The sequence below is a fragment of the Micromesistius poutassou genome, assembly GCF_964030765.1.
Source record: "Micromesistius poutassou genome assembly, contig: SCAFFOLD_4917, whole genome shotgun sequence".
NCBI classification, from domain to species: Eukaryota; Metazoa; Chordata; class Actinopteri; order Gadiformes; family Gadidae; genus Micromesistius; species Micromesistius poutassou.
Window position 1 is genome coordinate 1 of NW_028180574.1, and position 18,724 is coordinate 18,724.

At 47.1% G+C, this 18,724-nt stretch overlaps 1 long non-coding RNA gene across 1 annotated transcript; it reads left to right on the forward strand.

Moving 5' to 3' along the window:
- The first annotated feature begins 13,628 nt into the window (after positions 1 to 13,628).
- On the forward strand, positions 13,629 to 17,356 carry LOC311370681. Its single transcript, XR_014640873.1, has 3 exons — positions 13,629 to 13,746; positions 16,560 to 16,697; positions 17,251 to 17,356. It is a non-coding gene; the product is annotated as an uncharacterized lncRNA (long non-coding RNA).
- Positions 17,357 to 18,724: the final 1,368 nt, after the last annotated feature.

The following is an 18,724-nucleotide window of genomic DNA, read 5'->3' on the forward strand; positions in this document are numbered from 1 at the left end:
GTTATTATGAACCGTCCGCCCGGGCCCAGCTCAGACAGAGCGTTGGTCTCACCGTGTCCTCCTTTCCTGTCTCTTGTCGCTTTCTCCTCCGCTCTGTTTGTCTATCCGTGTTTTTGAGCTGCAACATTTCCGTTAGGTCATTCCAGTTTCATTTGGTTGGGGGATAACACACACACACACACACTCATATTTCCCCTGACACATATATATATATATATATATATATATATCTCTCTCTCACCTGCCCTAAATTGAGTGACGTGTTTGTGTGCACGTGGGATTTCGATGTTCCCATCGCATCTCATCTATATCCCATCTGTGCATAACTGTGTGTACGTGTTTTTCCTCACTGCCGGCATGTTTGCACGTAAAGATGACCCCCTGCTGGAGGCCTGTTCTTGCTAATCTTAGAATCGCTTTCGCAATCCTGCCTTATTTTAATTAGTCCACTTATTCTTCATTTAAGGGACCCTTTCCTTTTGGCCCCTGTTCTCTCTCTCTCTCTCTCTCTCTCTCTCTCTCTCTCTCTCTCTCTCTCTCTCTCTCTCTCTCTCTCTCTCTCTCTCTCTCTCTCTCTCTCTCTCTCTCTCTCTCTCTCTCTCTCTCTCTCTCTCTCTCTCTCTCTCTCCTTGTCTATCTGTCTCCTTGTCTATCTGTCCCCTTGTCTATCTGTCTGTGTGCCTACCCCCCTCCTCCTGTTTTAAGCTGTAATGGTTTGTTTCATCAGGGCCAGGAGTCTTTCTAGCCTGGGTCAAATGACTTGCTGCACTGAAATTAGGGCTGGGTGATTAATCAAACTTTGATCGCAATGTCAAACGATCACCAAACTAATATAATTGAGTTGAAACAATTATTATTTGTTTCTTTCTTTATAGAAATTGCAGAAAAGCTGGATACATACATTTTCTATTTGACCATTTTGTGTATTTTCTTGAGGGGAAATTCAAAGTTCTCAGTTACAAAGTGTTGTTTTTTTTGGAGAGAAATTATGAATAAATGTATCATGATTTCAAGCAAAAAAAAAATTGTTTGAATAATCAAGACTTCAATATTGACCAAAAAAAATCAAGATTATGATTTTCTTCGTAATCGAGCAGCCCTAACTGAAATTGTGCTGATATAAACAGTGTTTCTTCTTTCATTTGCTTTGGAAAATGAAGTGGTGTCACTGGGATTTCAAAACATAATCTTTCATAACAGTGCAGAATATAAACCAATTTCTTACGGCATGTCCATGGTAGTGGACCGTTTCATGACGAGAAAAAGACCTTCTGTTGCTAAACTTGATCACTGCGGTGTCTCTTGATTAGGCTAGGCTGATGGCTATGCAATGGAAGAGTTCAAATAGTTCAAACCGCAACAACGGATATATACATTATTCCCTATTTCACTCCCCATAGTCTTGCATTGTCTCCCCCTCTCTCGTGAGGATTTCTGTGCATAAGTAGAACAATATTTTTTCAAATGTGGTGAGCCATATTCTTGTGTGTTGCCATTTTTTCTTTTCCACGCGTGTGGGGAAAAAAACAATGTGTGGGAGAGGGAACGAGAGACGAGCTCACGAGCGGCGATGGCACAGTGAGACTGGTTCTGGTTTATTTTTTACGAGTTCATCAGACCAGGTGTTTCTTTCCAAACATTGATTGCACCCCAAACAGCCATAAAGATGAGCAGGGAGATACTGCAGTATGCAACACTCCCTCTCTGGTCTTGCGTCTCTTCTCCTGCGCAAGCCTCATATCTCTCCCCTCACCTCGTAAAACATCCGCGTCTGGGGCAACTTGCTCGGGGACCGTGGCACCATGAAAGCCTCCCCTAAGCAGCAGCCTCCCATGTAGGGGACGAGCTCTGGGCGACCGGTAGGGGTGGGAATCTCTTCGCACCTCGCGATTCTATTCGATTCGATTCCGATTCAGAGGTCAACGATTTGATTCTCAAACGTTCTCAAACGAAATCGATGCATCTCAATGCAACAATTTTTATTATGTACATTTCCATGGGTGATTTTCAAAAATATGTATCTATACATCTGAGTTTGCTACTCACAGTTTGCTGATCACTTTTGTGATGATCCTTAAAGACAACAGATGAATTACCTTATGTAATATTTTATATTAGATAAAGTCGGTTCTCTGCGCAGAGAACCCGCAGGCAGAAAGGAGTTTTCTGTAGCGCTCTGCAGCAGGCCAACAGAATGTTGCAGAAAGCAAACTAATTTAATAAAAGAAAATTTGATAAAAAATCAGATTATTAACTTATCTGCATCGAGACGGAATCGTCGCGATGCATCGAAGAAACTATTATTTTTTCCACCCATAGTGATCGGGCCAAAATATAAACCCTGGTTGATTGGATATTCATTATTTTTATTTTTTGAGACTGCTTTTTTCTGTCAAATTGATGAGGTAGGTGTGTGTGTGTGTGTGTGTGTGTGTGTGTGTGTGTGTGTGTGTGTGTGTGTGTGTGTGTGTGTGTGTGTGTGTGTGTGTGTGTGTGTGTGTGTGTGTGTGTGTGTGTGTGTGTGTGTGTGTGTGTGTTGGTTATCTAATGACATTCATACTTTGTCGAGATTTACCATCTCCCTTTTCTCATTTTCTTCTCTTTTTTTTTTAATCTTAGTTTTGAGTTTTTGTGCCGCTTGACAGAGCCTGACACGGTCGGCCGTCCATTGACTGACCAGTCATTGTTCCACCACCACAGTGAGGTGTCTGACTCTGAGGTCAGGTTGAGGCATGCACTGCCTCCCGACTCGGTGTCTCACGACGGCGGCCCCGGGGGCCCAACTGACAACACCTCCTGGGAAACGAGCCATGCCTGTCTGTGTGCGTGCACGTCCTGTGTCTGTGCTCTCGTACATCATTGTGAAGCTGAGGGGGGGAAAACGTTGTGTTCTTTTTAGCAGGGGAGGGGGGAACAGCGCTGAAGATAAGGCTGATTACTTCTTGGCACCATACATTTGACCTATTGATATGCTGTTCCAGCCGGGCCTGACAACTGTTTGGCTATAGCTTTTTGGAGAAGGCATGTCTCTGATCAAGCCCTGATTAGGCATGGAGGACTCTGGCGCCGTTGTTCACTCTACTCTCTAATGAGACATTAACTACCAGACTCTCTCTCACTCTCCCTCTCTCACTCTCCCTCTCTCTGGAATCATCGCCATGCTTTAATCCCCACTAGGATATCTCGATAACTGGTGTATCCTGACTCTGAGTGTGATCATGGATTACTCACCTAAGCAGTGGAACGATAACCCAATATCAACTGCTTTAGAAGGAAGTCTACACAAATGTAATGACTGTCATTTGGTAAAAGTAAATAAGGACTAAAATAATATTTAGGCTATAGGGTTTTTATTTTGTTCACTTGAAGACACCTTTGAGGTATTATGCATTTGTTGCTGTGAACAATATGCAGTACACATGACGGTTTGGGTATTTGCGCATGAAATTGAATCTTATCACAGCACTGAGATCGCTCTGGTGATCCCTGACCTCCAGCTCGCCAATATCTGCCCCCGAGTGTGCAAGACGGGAGGTGTGTAAGCTTGTTTTGTTCGTCAGTCAATATGAAACCAATCTGCAGTGACCCCAGGCATGTGATAAAACACACAGGGGAAGAATAGTGCATTTCCACCGGAGGGTGCGGGTCGGTTCAGTCTGAAAAGGTGCGGCACTGGTCGCATTTCCACCGCCATAAGTGGGCGTGATCCTGCCTGAGCCGTATCGAGCCATACTTGTTTCGCAGTACTCCTCCGTTGAGGTACTGAGACGCCTGAAAGGGTGCCGGCAGGTTTGAGCTACACACGGCGTCCGTTGATTGGTCGACAGAATCGTCCCTTCCGTGCGACAGAGGGATAATAACAAACAAACACAGTACCCGCGAGGTATTATTGAAGAAAATGTTGCGCAAAAGTTTGCCGTCCTTCTTGGACGTCCTACATTGTTGCTCTTTGTTCATTGTGCGTGTTCTTCTTTTTCCTTGGATTTATTAGCAGGCTACACTGTGTCGGGCCGCTATGAGGTCACGATGCTTACGTAGCTGCCGTGGCTATCGCCGTCCGGCTTAAACCCCGCCCTACCATAAGGGTGCTGGCGGCGGTGGAAACGCGAGCCGCCACTGAGCTGGGCCGTACCGCACCCTCCCTACTGGGGGCGTGAGGCGTGCTGGGTCCGAAGCGTAACCCGCCGGTGGAAATGCGCCATTAGGTACACCACAGTGTGTTACTGCTGGCCAGATGCGGTACCGTGACTTGAGTGATTACATGTGAACACGGGGGGGAAAAAACATTGTTTGTACTATATCATTGGCTTAAGAAGTGTGTGTCCAGTCTTAAGTTCATGAATAAATCAAGGGGCTTATTTTTCTGGCTGTGTCGAAGCCCTTCTGGAGGAAACCCAGTACCAGGGCACCGGGCCTCTCCTGGAGGGGTTGGCAGAAAACCAAACAAGTGTCGGATTGTCATATTTATTGTGTCTCGATAAGGCGACGCACTGTAACAGTCAACACTCACTCGCATTGCAATAATGACGCCCTTGCGTAGTTTTTTCCGACATGGCACACGATACCATTCACAACCTAAAATATATCTTTGTAGCAAGTGTAGCATCGATGAAGGCAAACCAAAGGTCAGGGTTTCCTTTCAGTACGTGTGGAGGCCGTTTGGCACAGTAGACCGGTGTCTGGCCCCTCTTGCTCTTGGAAGTGGTCTCTTGACTCTTCACCCTAGACTCTGCATAGCCATTCAGTCCCTTTTTATTTGTCTGTTGTACGTCCTGGCACTTAATGAACGCACTTAATGCACGTTGTATTCATTCATTGTACTTAACTGTGTAGCATATGCATGTTGTGTAGCATGTACTTAATTGTGTAGCATCTGCAGTAGCCTAGCTATCACTGCTGTATACGGGGAATGGGGTCAGCCTGGCGATTGTTAGTACTTAGTACTTGGTTCTATGAACATCTTTACTGTACCGACGGCGATATATTGTTTCACTTCTTATGACGAATGTACTTATTGTAAGTCGCTTTGGATAAAAGCGTCTGCTAAACGCCCTAAATGTAAATGACTCTCATCCCCAAAGCCTCTTTTGCAGCGGCCGTGATGCGCCTGGCGCTAGGCGAACGTACCGCCCACGTGCGTCCATTAGGGGTGTACGGTATAAACGGTATAGAAAGTACACCGGTGTGAATTTGCCCTACGGTATGGACTTTGACGATACCGTGTGACCAGTAGACAGTGTTGTGCATGTTACAAAGTATGTAACATAACGTAAAATACAGTAACGTAACTACTCTTTCCACGTAAAAAGTAAAGCTACGCGCAACTACTGGAAAATGTTGGTAACGAAACGTAGTGTTCTTTTTTCAAATTCGGCGCAACGTCTCTTTTCCCAGCTGGGCAGATCTATGCGACAGCGACGCTGCCTTCTCAGGCTGTCTGCTATTGCGCGCGCAAGCAAGCAAGCAAGCAAGCAGGCTGTGCGGTTGCTCCACGCGCCGTTTTAGGTCTGCGCCACTGGTCTCTCTCGCTGGGCACGCGCACAGTGACTATGTATGAGGTTGAAGTGGTGAGTTGTGACTGTGACCCGGCCGCCTCCGGGACTCGTAGAGGAAGAGATAGAGATCCTATCGGTTTCCTCTCAGCGTCATCGCTCCCACCACTCCAACTCCTGACCACCGTTGTTTTCCGGTCCTTTTCCTGTTAACCGTCTGCGTGAGGGAATGACCCTGGCTGATTGTTAAGCATGCTGCTTCCTCTCCTCTCCTCCTCCTCTCCTCCTTCCTTCCTTCCTCACTCCCTCCCTTTCTTTTTCTTCTTTTCTTTCTTGACAGTTTCTGTCACTGGCTCGCAGTACTCCACAGTTATTGGTCACAAATCAAGAGCGCGAAAGACACGCACGCATGCATGCACGCATGCATGCACGCAGGCACGCACGTACGCACACAGACAGAGGCGTGCGTGCGTGCACACACACACACACAGACACAGACACAGACAGAGGCATGCGTGTGCACACTGCACACCCACACAGACAGACAGACAGACAGCTACACGTGACAGACTGCCTCCCTGCCACCACCGGGCCAATACTCAACAGCTTGACAGACTCTTTCTGGTACAGAGGACTTGGACCCAACCGCCCGCCTTTAGAACAGTTGGACTGTTAGACTGTGTGTCTGCGTTCACTCCAAGCTTAGCCTGGCTATTGCCAGACCGAGCTCACTCGTAGGTTGAGCTCGGTCTGGGGGAAGCTGCTGTCACTTTCTTCAGCACAAAAGGAGTGATCAACGGGCGATGTTAAATCGACTCTGTACACAATTGGCTGCTTGCCGTCGCTTCCCTGTCGTCATTGTGTTAAACCAGCCGATAGCGCGCCAGGGGGGGGAAAAGCCAGCTTGGTGATTGGCTCCCGCAAAAAAAACGTATGGAAACTAGAAAGGAATGCATTGCTCTTCTCCAGACCCTTCTGCAGGGCGAACTTCAAGTCGCCGGCAGAACGGGCGGGGCTACCCAGTCTACTCCGAGCTGTGTTGCTTGTTCTGGACTGTGTTGTGGCATTCTGGGGGGAAAGTGTCCAGCCGGGTCTTCCAGGGGTGGTGGGGGGGGGGGCTTTGTCGGCCATGGCAGTGAGGGACTGGAGAGGACGAGCAAGGGCATGCTTGAACAGATGGCATGGCCCGAGTGCTCATTATCACCCAGGGAGTTGTGTGGGATACAGGGAGATAAGGAGAGGGATTGAATAGGCGCACATGTGTTACAAAAAAACTGCCATCAAGGTCACAATACCGTTAGGATGGGATCCGGTGGTCATTTGCGCAAAGTGTTTATGCAGACTCAATTTGTTTTGGATAACTAATGTCGTCGTCTTTTGTCTGCAACTTTGCAAATGTCAACATGGATGGAGCCGGTTGTCTAAACTTGCATGTTTGGCGGAGGTTTCAGAAGGCACATCTGTCTGAGTTTGGCTGTTCTGATTATGGCATTCATCTTGATCTGGTTTAAGTATCTGCATGACGTTTGCAACAATAAGGTCAATAGTTCAATCAGTTTGAATCACTGTAATTCACAGTGAATGGGAATTGCTGCAATTGATCTTTTGTTGCGTCCAGTCCCCAGACAGAAACGGATAAGTGATTCCCCGGTAGTAATTCATCAGTGGACTTCAGTCCCTGGTGAATCCACAGTCAGCCCTCCACAGAGCTGTCACTGTCGAATGCTTTCAAAGATCCACAGCACCCCTGGGCTGTTTCTGTTTAACCGCACGGACATATGGGTGTTAATATTAATGAACCAATGGATCAATGCATCAGGCGGGAGAATACAGCCGGTTGCATAACTATTAGTTTATTTGTCCTCGGTGCTTTATTACAATGAATATCCCCCCCTTGTGGAAAGAGGTATTTATGGGGACTTGTGTCGTCTGTGAAAATGACCCAGTCCCATTGCCCCATTTGATGAAGTATTAAATATCAAAGAGCCATGGCCGTAATGATGGTTCTGTTTTGATCAGGGTCCACATTGGAATTGGCTGCCGCACTGGAAAGTATGTGGCAAGCTCAGGAATTCCTCCTGCTTCCGCTGTTCCCTTTTATCGATATGGAATAAAATCACTGAATGTCACTAAATGACAGAGACTCTGACCTGCGTCTTGAGACTCCCGTAGAAACCCTCTGGATTCCTAAAAGGCCTCACCTTACTCTCTGGGTGCTGCTGGGGTCATATTGGACGTATCGGCATCTTTGGTATTTCCCCTTTTATTTACCTTTTTAGAAGTGTATTTTAGGCTGCTGCTGTAATCCCTGAGTTGCAGGTGTGTGTATCTATACCCACCTCCATTCCTTACACCCCTACTCCCCGCCACAAGTCTTAATCGTTGCATACTGGCGTGGAGCTGGCTTGCTCCAGCCTCCAGCCCCTGTGCCTTTTCTGCGACAGTCGGAACATCGGCGGCATGTTAAGTGATCCCGGGAACTGTGAAGAGGCTGTTGGCTCAGCCATGTTAAGACACACACACACACACACACACACACACACACACACACACACACACACACACACACACACACACACACACACACACACACACACACACACACACACACACACACACACACACACAGACGCAGTGTGTGTGCGCCTGCTGAGTGACAGCAGCTTGTATTGACCTGCTGTTGGGGACAGACCTGCAGGCACATGCTGTGTGACAGTGTGTACGTGTAGGCCATCATGGAGTGTTTGTTATTAGCCTGGCCTCCCTTAGATCAAGATCAATGTGCTATGCTCCCATTGGTGGCCTGGCGGTAGCCCTGGAGGCCAGTAGAGAGAGGGGGGTGTGAGAGAGAGATAGGGAACAATGATCCTGAATACCCTCTTTAGTTGCAGTCCGCTTAACATCTTAAGCTGGTTTAAAATTGAATGACCACCCGACCGCTGTTGTAATCGGTGTGTTACCACACGGTTGTAAAAGGTGTTTTACCACTGGTAACTTGGTGGTGTTTCCCACGGCTACGCCTACCAGGTGTTTAAGCACCGTTGTACCAATGGGTGTTTTCCCATCATCCAGAACCAAATTCCCATAGAGGGAGGATATCTCTTTGGAGATGTTCCCGACCACACAGGAGCTTATAGAAATAAATAAAAAATCCATCGTTCGATCATATTAAAATGGTAGTGTATAAGAAGTAGTGTACAGGAGCTCATAGAAATAAAAAGTCCATCGCTCAATCATATTAAAATGGTAGTGTATGAGAACACGATAAATACGGTTGCATCCCCCTTACCCATGCTCCTTTTATTTAGCCCAATTAAAGTGTGTGTGTGTGTGTGTGTGTGTGTGTGTGTGTGTGTGTGTGTGTGTGTGTGTGTGTGTGTGTGTGTGTGTGTGTGTGTGTGTGTGTGTGTGTGTGTGTGTGTGTGTGTGTGTGTGTGTGTGTGTGTGTGTTGAATTGATAGCCTAGTCGTCATTATGTGGAACATGTTTAACAATGGCGCGCTTTAATCATAGCCCCGTTTCAACAGCAGGCTGTTGACCACACTGTCGTCGATTGAAGGGTCCCGTACCACTTGATTAGGGGGGTCACAAACCCTCCATCTCGCCCCCGCAATCCACCAATGTCAATGGCATGTTTGAAGTGGGCTTATACTTGGAATCTTAAGAATCCAAAGGAGAGCCTGAATCATGGACGCAGTTAGCCCACGCTTCTTGGCATGAATATCTATCTTCAGCCAGACGAAATGGGTTGCATCTAAGAAGTATATTTGTCTTATTGCATTTGCCATTAGTTCTAAAACCTCACCGTGGCATGGTCTTAATGTCTGTGTGGCCGGCCGTGAAGTTGAATGTGTCCCTGCCTCGCCCCCACGTTAAAAGGCGAAAAGGCTCTTCATTTGCATTACAAACCACGCATAATATGTTGATTTATACTGTTGATGCTTCCTAAGCATCTCCTGCTATTACAAATCAAATCCCGGACAATTACGACGGAAACCTCTTGAATGTAGTCATGTCCGTAATGTCAGTTTTTGAAACGTGTCAGGCCTGGTGCTACGTTCTGAGCATGCCTCACTTCAACCTTCTTATGCTAGTGAGTGTGTTCATGGTAGGCCTGGGCGATAGGGCTGAAAGACATACAACGATAAAACTTGATCATATTGATCGATATCGATAACTATTGATCATTTTAATGACCTAAAAAGACTAGGAATTACCATGCTGGATTTAAGCACTTCTGTTTAACACTTATATATATATAATATGACCTTCCACTCTTCATTGATCAATACTCCAATGTCGACACAACAATGAAACACAATCAAATATTGTAAATAAGTATGGAACCGTGTTTGTGTAACAAACCCAGCTGCTAGATTCAGGGGTCCAGTCTCTTATCGATATACATTGAACATGTTTTATATTGATATTGATCAAAAGTCCATCACGATACGATCATTTATTGTTTCATTGCCCAGGCCTAGTTCATGGCATGGTTCGCTTGTGTGTTGGGATAGGTTGGGGACAGGACGGGACGGGGGGGGGTTAGTTGATTGCTGTAAATGTCACTTCCCTCTCTGCTCTGCTCAACATACTGACCCACTTTTAGCTCGCCGGTGCCGGCGCATCTGCAGCACGCGTTTACAAATGCATGAGGCGTGACGGCCCCCGCCGTCGGCCCGCCGCTCCGCATGCCTGAGCGACGTGCGTGGGCACGTGCACAATGGCGTGCGGACGCGTGCACTATTCCTGGGGATGGAGACGGGACGACCATCCAAGTCTTGAAGTCTCTTATTAGCCGTACGTAAACCACCGGTTCGCGGTCACTCCTCCCCTGTTTTAGGGAAAATACAAGGGCAGATTACACGGCAGTGCTCTCTTAGTGTGGCTGCGGGGCACCGGCCTCCCAAAAGGCTATCTCTGGCTTTACTCTGAAACCGGTTTTTTTAAACATAATGCATCATGGGACATGACCACCATGTCTAGTGGTGGCCGCCGGTCCTGCTTGGAGTGGGAGGGGAGAAGGAGGTGTGTGTGTGTGTGTGTGTGTGTGTGTGTGTGTGTGTGTGTGTGTGTGTGTGTGTGTGTGTGTGTGTGTGTGTGTGTGTGTGTGTGTGTGTGTGTGTGTGTGTGTGAGAAGAAGTGGGGTGTAACTGTGTGAGCCTTTTCTATCCAGTAAAAGCGTCAGAGACGGGGCCTTGGTGCCAGACGACTACTACACTGGACCCGCCCCCCCAACCACCACCCCCCCCCCCCCCAAGCACACAGTCACAGTGTGTTGACCTTTCCCCAGACGTCTTATCACACAAGAGGGAAGTACTTGGAAACTCTGTTTTCGGCGTAGCAAGGAGAGGAGATCCAGGAGGAGGACACACCTGCCAAGCTAAACAGACACGAAGCCCTCGTTCTGTTTGTGTTCCCTCACATGACGGCTTCTCCGGCCGCTCGCTGGGAGCGTACTAAACGTCTGGATAATGATCTGTACACACGGGCAGCAAACGGGTTTAAGGGTTTTTAGCTGAGGGAGTATGAGCGCTCGGTGTGTGTGTGTGTGTGTGTGTGACTGTGTGTGTTTTTAACGCCACGGGTCCAATTATAACGACTGTTGCTGGACGAGAGAGTATGGCGGGGGTCGGGGGAGGATGGTTTGAGGACGTTCTGGCTCCGATGCTTGTGTGCCTAGTACCCTATTAAGCAGGAGCATGGGACTCGTCACGCAGTCTTTGCAGAACCAGCCCGACCCTACGATCTAAATCCTACTGTGTGCTGCTCGACAACAATGCCGAGCGTGCAGCGGGGTGCAGAGGGCCCCCAGCTGTAGGCTCAGCAGCACTAGTAGCCACCCAGGCCGGGCACCGGCAGCGGCTCTCTTTTGTCTTTGAGCTGCAGCATGTCAATGTCAAAGGGCGGCCGAGGGAGGGAGGGAGGGAGGGAGGGAGGGAGGGAGGGAGGGAGGGAGAGTAGGGCGGATGTGTGGAACAGGCTTCGCAGGGGGATAATTTGACAGGACCGAGCCATACGGTGAGTCATATGGAGCCCGAGGGCACTTCCACCAAGCGACAAGCCCCGGCATGAAGGTCTCACCTGTGAGAGACCGGGAGTGCCCCCCCACCCCCCCCACCCACACCATTCATCTATTCATCCATTCAACCGTTGGTTCTTTTGTTTTTATCAAGAAGCAAGGTCGGGTCTTAGAGACCATAGACCCGTTGCAGCATTCCTGGTGTTCCTAGGCAGGCCCCAACACCCAACACCACTCTGCAAACGCTCTGAGGGGATTTCGTGCAGCCCCTCTTGTGAAGTGTGTGTGTGTGTGTGTGTGTGTGTGTGTGTGTGTGTGTGTGTGTGTGTGTGTGTGTGTGTGTGTGTGTGTGTGTGTGTGTGTGTGTGTGTGTGTGTGTGTGTGTGTGTGTGTGTGTGTGTGTGTGTGTGGTGAGCAAGCACGCAAGCATGTGTGATGAATGATGTCCCCTAACACGGCACTTTTAACCCGGAATCCCCTCCAGGAAAGGCAGAGACGCTGAACGGAATTGTCTGATCAGGAATAGCCCATTAAGTGGTAGCTACAGATCGGCTCTCTCTTAAGCTTTAGGCGATGTTGGTTTTAGTTTGCTCTAGCGAGGGCTTGTTAAAGGTCCAGTGTCAAAGGGAGTCAAAAGCACGGAGACGAATCATGCCGATGCCAGCCGGGATTAGCCACTCCTGCCGCCTGGCAGACCGGCAACGTAAAGATAAAGGTGCTTAGCTTTTTTTTTCGCGCAGGTAAGCAAAGCTCAAAGCTGCTTGCTGCCGGACCGAGACCAAAGACATGAAAACTCCAAAAGATAAACGTGGCCTTCACCCGGTCTGGTCTGGCCCTGTCATTTGCCGTCAGCCGTAGCCACATTTAAGCTTTTGGACTCATGTCCTTCCCAGTGGGTTGTTGTGGTTTGGGCTGTGTTTATGTGTTTTTAGAGAGAAAATTGTAACATGAAAAATGTTTTGATGTTCATGCACTGGGGATTTTATTTTTATTTGACATATTTTGCATCTTCTGGCATTCCGCTCTACCCCAGGTCCCGGCCCTGACTTTTATTCCCAAACCGAGTGAGACACCTAGTGGTCAAGTTGAAACATGCATCTAATGACCCTTTCCATATCCACTTTCTGTTTTATTTCTACTATCAAACATATTACCTCTTGCAGCTTCTCCCGTGCGTTTGTTTTGAGTTGGTAGTTCCCGTTGAATCAATTATGTTGGGTGACCTTCTTTTCAGGGTGTTCTTTCGGCATACCAAACTACTTCTCCATATCGTCCAGGAACTAATTAACTCAACCTGTAATCCAATATCCTGTATCTTTTATCGGCTATCATGATGACATGCACGTCTAGTTTTGGGATTGGGGTCGGCAAATGCGTACATGGTCACTACCACACGTACATGGTCACTACCACACTACCACACTACCACACACTACCACAACTGCATAACCAAGCGATGGGTTTAAGAATAGCTCAACAACACGTAGAACACTCCACTCGTTGTTTGAGTTCAGTGTAAGCGGCCACTAAACTCATTTCGTCGTGTGTGTGTGTGGTTTGTTTGTTCAGTGAGTGGATCTGTGTGGTTCTGGTTAAACGTGGAGGCGTTTTTTTTTTAATTTATTTTTTTTACTCCACTGAGCTCATCGCCGCCGACATGGCTCACACTCAAACACACATGATCTAGGAGGCGTCTCTCATGAGGAGATGACGATAAGACCGCACGGGCACCTTGGGCACACGGCACAGCTAGGATCTGAAGCTGCTGCTCAGTTCACAGTCACGTGCTTCATTCTCCCCGGCAACCACCATTCCTTTTCTGCCATTTTTTTTTTTCGTTTTCCAGGACTTGCTCCAGATCGTATGATAATCTTGAGAAATACATGCTATTAGATGTGTGTGTGTGTGTGTGTGTGTGTGTGTGTGTGTGTGTGTGTGTGTGTGTGTGTGTGTGTGTGTGTGTGTGTGTGTGTGTGTGTGTGTGTGTGTGTGTGTGTGTGTGTGTGTGTGTGTGTGTGTGTGTGTGTTGGCTGCTCACATGAATCATCATGAATCCTCTTCCGGTCTCTCTTCTTCCTCCTCCTCCTCTTTCCCCCTCCCTCTATCTCTCAAACAGACAGCGGGACTCAAGCGAGAGGAGAAGGCCCAGGATCAGAGAGAGAGGCCGCGCCGGAGGTGGGGAGGCCAGCCAGACGCTGACGGCACCATGCGCCTGATCTGACAACACGACCAGTAAGCCCCGCCTCAGCCGTCCCAGTTCGTTAAGTGCGAGTTAGGTTTTTTTCATTTTTGAAAAAAGTGCAATCGCTTTCTAGGCTGAATCCTGCTCGTCGAGGGCCGTATTTTTAAAGTGGCCCACTTGGTTCTGGGCGTGCACAGAACATGAGTGCGTTGTACGAAATGTCAAGTTTTTTTTTTTTGTGAAATGCGTCACCTCTGCCTCTGCCTCTGCGGCGCCTGCTTTATAAATGAAATGTTGGACTGCTACCCTTCAAACCTCGAACAAACCCGCCCCCCCCCCAGTATTCAGACGCTCACAGATTACACTCGCGTCGCTCTGTGATTGATTGAGCCCATTGTTGGTTAGATCCTCGCAGAACATTTTGTGTCACTGACAAGTGAGTGTCTGGGTCCAGCATGCTGGAGCACCAAACACACAGACCTTTGTGACATGCTAATGATGAGAAGCAATTATAATCTGTGACGAATTAAACAAGATTCAGAAGTTTGGGTGGCAACTGCACATATTGCATCTAAACGTGGGCTTATCCCTCCCGTTTTCTTTAAACACCCTGCAACACCTGCTAGTGTCATGTTTAATTGCTCACCGGTAATGGTTTAATTTCTTAGTCTGTGCCTATGCCAAGCATGACAGCTGGCAGGTGTTCACGGATACAGAAGTCGGAGTAAGACAGCTTGTAAGTGCCTACTACTGTCCTCTCTGAGCAAGTGTTGGCATTAAACGTTGACGGTTTTGGGAAAGATGTTGGCGTGAAGCAGTGCTGTTATATTTTGGTTTTGTAGCGAGCAGAGAGTCTTCTAGTCATTATGTCTTTGTCATAGTAGTTTCAATCATGAAACTAAACTATGATGAAATCATGTATTTCATCATCAAAGCTCCTCGGAATATTGATCATTGTATTACGCAAATTGCACAGCGCACAGACCAAAGCCAAAATCTAAAAACAACAGAATATTAAAGGCAGGGACTTGGTGTCACTGATAGAGTATGTATGACATCCCTGTGTTCATGTGGGTCTTCCCGGGGCTTTGTTTTCATCCCACATCAAAAGCGAGTGCCCTACGGCGCTGGCAGTGGCTTTGAACCTGACGTACGTCCCTGGGGGCTGCCCTTGGGCCGGCCCAGATAGGCTCAACTAGAGGAGACGTTCCCCTGAATTCCCCTAAAATGTAAACTCATTTTAAGAATGGGAAATATTTGAGGCGAATGAAAACCATTTCCCTTGTCCTTGTATCTGCTGTAAACGTCTCATCACATCACATTCTATCCATATTTAAATTGCACGTTAGCCTGGAAATCCAGACCCGCATCTAGAAACTCGAGGGGCGGCACCCAGCATGCATTTGAAAATATCACTGCACGCAATTGGATAACACTACGACCAATCAGAGGAATACAAGGCGTGACGTATCCAGACCAGCGGAGCTAACCAATAGATAGGACTCTCGCCGTATCCGGTCGGTAAAACAGCAACGCTTTTGGCCCCCGCCTATATCAGATACACCGATGTGATTGGTTAATGTTCTGGGGGCCGGGGGCATCGGGGAGGGATTATATCGCTCGTTACCCAGAGTGACTTCGCTGAGCGAATTCAAATTGTGCTCCTCGCGCGAGAACTCTGGACTTCCAGGGTAGTTGCGCGTGTGCCTGACCCTCACTACGCTGCACTAAAGGGCAGCGTTGGCCCTGGCTGTGTGGTGGGCTTTTCCAAATGTAATTAACATTTCTGCCTGCTCAGCGGTCAGCTGTCTGGTTCATTTAATCCTAACAGAGGTGGCTGTGTGGTCGACGGAGGCACCGCTCACTGCGTGATTTGTGTGTCATGCTGTTGTTGTGCCATAGCAATGTTGTGTTGTCACCGCGGGGCCTGGGTCAGGTCTATGGCTTAAGCAACATTGACGATTTTTTTTGGAACTTAAAGTGAAACGACGCGTGTGTGTGTGTGTGCGTGCGCGCAGGTTGAGCAGAGTGTATCTGTATCTATTCACAGACCCTAATGCCACTAAAGACACGGAGAAGGAGCTTAGCCTGCCATCAGCGTTTCTTTATTTTTTTATTAATGTCAGTATACGGTACCCTCTGAAGCAGCCGCCGGAGCAGAATATTGATTCTGTCGTTGCTGAATAAAGCCGGCAGAACCGGTGCCATGACCTTCTAAAAGGACATCTTAACGAGGGGGAATAAGGGATTTAAAGGAAGGGAATATGAGGTGTGTTAATAAGTCATTCTGTAATGCGTGTCAAATTAACCCTCACCACCACTCGGAGGTCACTTCACCTAGGCCTGGGCAATAAAACAGTAAATGATCGTATCGTGATAGGCTTTTGATCAATATCAATATAAACCATGTTCAATATATATCGATAAGAGACTGGACCACCGGATCTAGCAGCTGGGTTTGTTACACAAACACGGTGCCATACTTTTTTTTTACAATATTTACTCGGATATTTACAATATCCGAGTGTGTTTCATTGTTGTATCGACACTGGAGTATTTATCAGTGAAGAACAGTGGAAGGTCGTATTAAGTGTTAAACAGTAAGTGTTTAAATCCAGCATGGTAATTCCTAGTCTTCTCAGGTCATTTAAAATGATCAACAGTTATCGATATGATCAGGATATATATGGTGAGGTGTCTTTCAGCCCCCCGTCGCCCAGGCCCTACCCTCCCCTCACCACAAGTGTTTAACCATGAGGTGGTGCTGCAGAGCGGTGCTGTGTGAGTGTGAGGAGTTCCAGGCTACACAGCCCTGATGTTAATGTGTGTGTGTGTGTGTGTGTGTCTTCCCCCCTCCCTCCAGAGGGGGCCAGGTGGGCTTAGCCTGCCACAGAGGATGAGGAGCTGTCTCCTGCGCTAAGAGCTGGATGGTGTGGGAATGATGGACGTCCCCAATGGCCAATCGGTGGTTAGCACAGCAGCTGCCACCACCCTCTCTGAGGTGTGTGTGTGTGTGTGTGTGTGTCCCGCCCACCACCATTTTCTCCACATCCACATCCACAAGTGTTGCCCCGGGTGTAAAGGGTGTAAATGTTAATCGATTTGTTATCCGTTAAGGGATCATACAGCCGACGATTTTGATGCGTCGATTCATCCGCAAGAGTATCGATTTATTAAAAGAAAAAAAATGCATTTATACAGTGGATAGGCTCATTGCCGTACTAGACCTGCACAGTGAGCACTAAAGTGTGTATAGATTACTGTTTCTGTAGTCTCAATAAAAGGCAAATTATTCCTTTTTTTGGTTGATTTATTTTATAGATATTATATTAATGTATGTATAATAGATATAATGTAAAGAATATTGAGTATCGAATCGTGGGGAATTCTGAAGTATCGAATCGTCACGAAGGCTCTGATTAACACCCCTACCCCGGTGTTGGATCATATGCTGTCTTGTGTTTCACCAGAAAAAAACTTTATCTGACTATCTTGCGTGTGTGTGTCCGTGTGTTTTTCTTCTTCTCTTTCTTCTTTTTTTTTTTTTTCCCCAGAGGAGCAACAGCTCAGAGTCTCTCGGTGATAAGGGTTCGGAGCTGAAGAAGAGCTTTGATGCAGTCGTGTTTGATGTTCTAAAGGTCACGCCAGAGGAATACGCAGTAAGTGCACCACCACCAAAGACCGAGCGACGCTGTGTCGTGTGTTAGGGTGTAAACGCAGCATAAAGCAAAACAGCTAAACCCAAAAGGCACACCCCAAAACCATAGTGTAGAAACCCCAAACCATAATGTAGAAACCCCAAACCATAATGTAGAAACCCCAAACCATAATGTAGAAACCCCAAACCATAATGTAGAAACCCCAAAACCGTAATGTAGAAACCCCAAACCATAATGTAGAAACCCCAAACCATAATGTAGAAACCCCAAACCATAATGTAGAAACCCCAAACCATAATGTAGAAACCCCAAACCATAATGTAGAAACCCCAAACCATAATGTAGAAACCCCAAACCATAATGTAGAAACCCCAAACCATAATGTAGAAACCCCAAACCATAATGTAGAAACCCCAAAACATAATGTAGAAACCCCAAACCATAATGTAGAAACCCCAAACCATAATGTAGAAACCCCAAACCATAATGTAGAAACCCCAAACCATAATGTAGAAACCCCAAACCATAATGTAGAAACCCCAAACCATAATGTAGAAATCCAAAAAGCGCTCTCAGCCCCGCCCACTTGCTCCCTGGACGTTAAACCCACCCGCGATGGAAGGATTCTGGTGAAACTCGGTCAAGGTTTGGATCAGTAATAATTGATGATACTTGGAACCAACCAACCTGGCCCGTGTATATTTCTTTGCGATGGGCAGGATCACAGTTTCTATGATTTTACTTTTTCAAACTCAAACTCTTTTTTTTTTTTTTTCTCCGCTGCTTAAAAACCAAATCTGAAAGTTAATATATTCGACTGTGACAGTTCTAATGAAATAAAGACGTATTGTTTCATTAAATGGTACATTTCTTTATTTTTTTGTTGACTGTGCTCAGTGTCACCGGCCACCAGGGGGCGCCCCTGACCTTGGTTTTTGTGTTGGGCTGACGAAGGCCAGCTTCTTCCACACAGGGAACCGTTTATTTTTGTGTGGGGAAATACTAGGAACCCATCTTCCCAAGCATCTGAAATTAAATTAACCGTACTCTAGAACGGATTAAAAAAATCTAAATGTAACCTGGAAATATAACATGTCACTGGTCTTCTCCCAGCGCTTGGTTAAAAACAAATCCCCTGTAGGTGAGGTTAGGACTGTGTCAGGGGGCCCCTTCCCGAACAGCAAGGGGCCCCCTGCCACATAATGTACTGAACCCAAGTATGTGGCAGTGTCTACTTCTCCACCAGACAAAATTAACTTTTCGGACTACGCAAACACTTGCTAACTCGCTTTTACATACAACACGTACAACCAAATACATTGTAGAAAAAAAACAACTAAACGCCTAACGGCTAATGTATTTTTAATAG